Below are 5,204 nucleotides of genomic sequence, written 5' to 3' on the forward strand. Positions count from 1 at the left end.
GGCAAGTCTAAACAGTGTTAGTGATACATGTAAGTTCTAAATAATTGCTGCGGTTACTCTTGAGTTTTAGTAGTATATACACAAGTCTCAAATGAGTCCATTTATTTTCTGACGTACTATAATAAACATTATATTCTTCATGTAAATTAATCCAGAGAACGTCCCATTAAACAGTTGACTCCCAACACATGTGGACTCCGCTACATCGAAAGAAACAGATGCATTTAAGCTTCAGGCACAGAGTGTGCCTTCAGTTCCTGTAATAATACATCGTCCTGCATAAAGCAGAAGGTTCGAAATAAACAACACAAACACAATAATGGCAAAGACACGGAAAGAGAACTTGGGTCCTTCATTGCTTTCATTCTGTGTAAACATCTGTGCTAAAAGTTTAAAATATTGAGGCCCCGCCCAGTGTCTGGGCCCTGCCACTCGCCGCTGTGGCTCCTCCTCCTCCTTCCATCCAGGCTCCTTCCCTTGGTCCTTCCTTCCTTCCTTCCTGCTGCACCTGCACGTTCCCAGTATGGGGCAGAGCCTTCGGCTGGCCAGCGCCACCTGAAGATCCCGGAAGCCGCCCCCACGATGGAAGAGGACCAGGAGCTGGAGAGAAAATTATCTGGATTGAAGACCCCAGGGGCTGAAGGCGAGAGGAACTCAGCCCTGGAAATGGTCCAGGCAGCTGGAACAGATAGACACTGAGTGACATTCGTTTTGCACAAGGAAGATCATACCCTCGGAAATTCTCTTGGTTACCTGATCACGAAGAACCCCGAAGTGGGATTTTGTGGTTACACTATGACCCATCCTTCAGAGAGCAAAATTAATTTGCTCATACAGACTCCAGGTGCCCTTCCAGCTGAGGAGCCCTTTCAGAGAGGCCTCACTGAGCTCATGACTGTCTGCCAGCATGTGCTTGACTAGTTTGAGGCCAGCATAAAGGAATATAAGGATCAAAATCGGCAGAAAGGAATCCACATTCTAGTCCCTTATGCCCTATACAGGGAGGACTGACCTCTAGGATACCACATTTGTGCTGTTACAAAACCCAGAAATAAAATTTGTGATGACAACATGATCTGTCCTGCAGAAAGTCCTGCTTCTACCTCAACCATTTCAGCTGTTGGAGTCCCTGCAAGAACCTCTGTATTTTTTTCTTTTCTTTTCTTTTCTTTTTTTTTTTTCTTTTTGCCTTTTCTGGGCTGCTCCCGTGGCATTTGGAGGTTCCCAGGTTTGAGGTCGAATCAGAGCTGTAGCCACCGGCCTACACCAGAACCACAGCAACACCAAATCCAAGCCGTGTCTGTTGCCTACACCGCAGCTCACGGCAACACCGGATCCTTAACCCACAGAGCAAGGCCAGGGATCGAACCCCCCAACCCCATGGTTCCTAGTTGGATTTGTTAACCACTGCACCATGATGGAAACTCTGAGAGCCTCTGTATTCTTCTAATACATTCCCTCTTTTATTTAAATGGGAAAAAAAAGTTTAAAATACTGAAAGAGTGTTGCACTTTGAGGTGTAATATTTTTGTTTAGAAAGCAAACAAAATACATTTGGACAAGACAAAGTTCTTTATTGAATTTGTAAATGACAGAATTTAAACACATTCTTTTTTTTAGGCGTTAATTATTTTTAAAGTACAAATCAAAAATAATGACTGTGGTCAATACAGAAAATAATTTTGTCATATAAAAGAAGGGGAGTTAAAATTGTGTACTCTGAGTATCAAAAACTCTAGGTACAGCACTGCCTAAGAGATATTCATGATCCATCCCTCAGCCTCCTTCTCCTCACAGTTTGATGAGTGAGGCTTTCCTTTGGATGCATTCTGCCTTTAAAACCTATCTAGTTTCTATCCTTTCCTCCTTGTCCCTGGTCCATGGTCTTATTTCAAGCCCCTGTATTTTTCACTTTCACTAATGCAATGTTCTGCTCGGTCTCCTGATCTGAAGCTTCATCATAAGAGCTCCCGTTGTGGCTCAGTGGTAACAAACTCAACTAATATTCATGAGGATGCAGGTTCAATCCTTGGCCTTGCTCAATAGGTTAAGGATCTGGCATTGCCTCAAGCTGCAGTCTAGATTGCAGATGTGGCTCAGATCTGGCATTGCTATGGCTGTGGCATAGCCCATCCAGCTGCAGCTCTGATTTGATCCCTAGCCTGGAAACTTCCACATGCCTCAGGTGCAGCCCAAAAAAGATGCACACGCACACACAAAAGTTTCACCATGTATTACCATTAAAGAACGGTGTCATGAGGCTGTTTTGCATTTTTAGGCTACTTGAGCAACTGTTGGTGAAGGGCTGTAAGAAGAGATTTATGTAACTATTTAGAAGACAATATATAATTCAAGAAGGAGATGATGTTGCTTTGAAGAAGGATGATAGCAGGGGAGATGGAGAAATACGGATAATTGAAGAGGTTTGTAGAAAATTGTATTTGTTTTCTAAGGCTTCGATAACAAACTTTTCAAAGGCTTCCACTGAATGGGTGGCTTAAACAACAGAAATTTGTTTTTTGCACAATTCTGGAGGTTAGACATCTGACGTCAAGGTATCGGCAGGCTTGGTTTCTTCTGGAGGCTTCTTCCCTTGACTTGTAGATGGCCGTCTTCTCCCTGTGTCTTCATGGGGTCTTCCCTCTGTGTCTGTGTCCAAATGTCCTCTTCTTATAAGATCATCAGTCATACTGCACAAGGGCCCTCCCTAATGACACCATTCCGATTTGACTACCTCCTTAAAGACCCTGTCACCAAATACAGTCACATTCCAAGGAACTGGAAGTTAGGGCTTAGACATAAAAATTTTAAGGAAGAAACTATTCAGCCTTATGGTTATGAGATACACGTACATCGTGTCTGGTGTAGAGTGAGGGCTCAGTGAGCATCATATACTATGTCCTGCCCCAGACATAACAAGCCGTATGTACATTTCAAACCTTGCCACACGCTCTTCTGCATCCAGCATTTTACTCAGGCTCTTCCTTCTGCTGGGACGGTCCCCTGGCCCCGTCACCCCCCGCCATTCTCCCTCAGCCTTTGCATTCCCAGCAACCTCACATGCATCAGTTCACAAGGCTCTGTTCCAACATGACCTCCTCCCCAGAAATCCTTCACTCTTCCCTTCTCAGGGCAAGATATCGCTCTTTTCTTTACAAATCTTCCGCGGCTGGTATGCATATATATCCACTAATTTTATCTGGTGGCACTGTGGCAGGTGCTCTAAATACCTAAATCCTCTAAAGCTCTAGCTCTTCAGAGTCAGGGCTGATGTCCTTCTTAGCCTCACTGGCCAAAACCTAGAGAAGTGCCTGGTCCGTATCAGTTACCAGTGTTTGTTAGATGAATAAAAATATGCTAAGCTAAATAAGGACATAATCTGTGTAAGAGTTTGCACCCTTGCAAAATACTTTCCTGTACAAAATCTCCGGTGAGCAACCCAGTAAGGGTTGCATGGAGGTATAATGCTGACCATAGCCTCTGGGGCACCCACCACCTGTTTCTCCCTGGCTGCTGAGTGAAATTTGGGTGGGTGAGGGAGTGGATGGCTACTTACATTATTATTTTTAACATTTAAAAACTTTTTTATTTTAAATTGCTTTATATTTACAGAAATTTGCATGACCATGACGTTGTAATATTCCCTGCACCCAGCTTTGCCTATTGTTTTTTGTTGTTGTTGTCATTGTTGTATTGTCTTTTTGCCAATTCTTGGGCCACTCCCACGGCATATGGAGGTTCCCAGGCTAGGGGTCTAATCAGAGCTGTTGCCACCGGCCTACACCAGAGCCACTGCAACATGGGATCCAAGCCGCATCTGCAACCTACACCACAGCTCACGGCAACACCGGATCCTTAACCCACTGAGCAAGGCCAGGGATCGAACCCTCAACCTCATGGTTCCTAGTCGGATTCGTTAACTGCTGTGCCATGACGGGAACTCCCAGTTTTGCCTATTGTTACCATCATACATTACTACGGTGAAATTGTTACAATTAATGAAACAATATTGATATATTATTGGAGTTTCCCGGTGGCCTAGTGTTTAAGGATTCAGCATTGTCACTGCTTGTGGCTCAGGTTCATTCTCTGACCTGGGAACATCCACATGCCATGAGTATGGCTGAAAAAAATATATACTGACACGTTGGTATTAACTAAAGTCCGTATTTTATTAGGATTTTCTTATATTTTGCCTGATATTTTTTTCTGTTCCCAAATGCTATCTGGGATCCCACATTACCTTTAGTCTCAGACCTTCCTTGTTTTCTTTTGTCTTCTTTTTAAGGCCACACGCATGGCATATGGAAGTCCCCAGGCTAGGGGGCAAATCAGCCACAGCCACAGCAATGCAGGATTTCAGCCACATCTGCAACTTACACCATGGCTCACAGCAACACTGGATCCTTAGCCCACTGAGCAAGGCCAGGGATCAAACCCATGTCCTCATGGATATTAGTCGGGTTTGTTAACCTCTGAGCCATGATGGGAACTCTGAAACTTTCCTTGTTTTTGAAGACCTTGACAATTTTAATGAATACCGGTGAGGTATGTTATGAAAAGTTCTTCAATTTGGACCTGATGTTATCCTCACAGCTAAACAGGGTTTATAGATTTGGGGAGGGAAGGGCATAAACATATAAAGTACCATTCCATCACATCATCCCAAGGGTACTGACAGGCTATGAACATAACTTTTCACTGATGATATTAACTTTGATCACCTGGCTAAGGTTGAGGCATGGTGTTTACATTATTAAAGTCTGGGAAAATCAAAAGAAGAATATTTTGTTACATGAGTCTATCACATGAAATTTAAATTTCAGTGCCCATAAGTAAATGTTATTGGAACCTACCCAGATTGAAGAGTTGTAAAACAGACCTCATGGCCTTATAAAGCCAAAAATATTTACCATCTGGAATTCCCAATGTGGCTCAGATGTTAATGAACCCCACTAGCAAGCATGAGGACACAGGTTCAATCCCTGGCCTTGCTCAGTGGGTTAAGGATCTGGCATTGCTGTGAGCTGTGGCGTAGGTTGCAAATGTGGCTCAGATCCCAAGTTGCTGTGGATCTGGCATAGGCCAGTAGTTGCAGCTCCAATTTGACTCCTAGCCTGGGAACCACCATATGTTGCAGGTGCAGCCCTAAAAAGACAAAAAAAAAATTACCATCTGGCCCCCTGGAATAGTGGAGCAAGAAC

The 5,204-nt window shown here is 43.7% G+C and overlaps 1 pseudogene; it reads left to right on the forward strand.

The window, feature by feature from the left end:
* The first annotated feature begins 582 nt into the window (after nt 1–582).
* On the forward strand, nt 583–1,011 carry LOC125112088 (DNA-directed RNA polymerases I and III subunit RPAC2-like; annotated as a pseudogene).
* The last annotated feature ends 4,193 nt before the right edge of the window (nt 1,012–5,204 follow it).

The sequence above is a fragment of the Phacochoerus africanus genome, chromosome 11 (assembly GCF_016906955.1).
Source record: "Phacochoerus africanus isolate WHEZ1 chromosome 11, ROS_Pafr_v1, whole genome shotgun sequence".
NCBI lineage: Eukaryota > Metazoa > Chordata > Mammalia > Artiodactyla > Suidae > Phacochoerus > Phacochoerus africanus.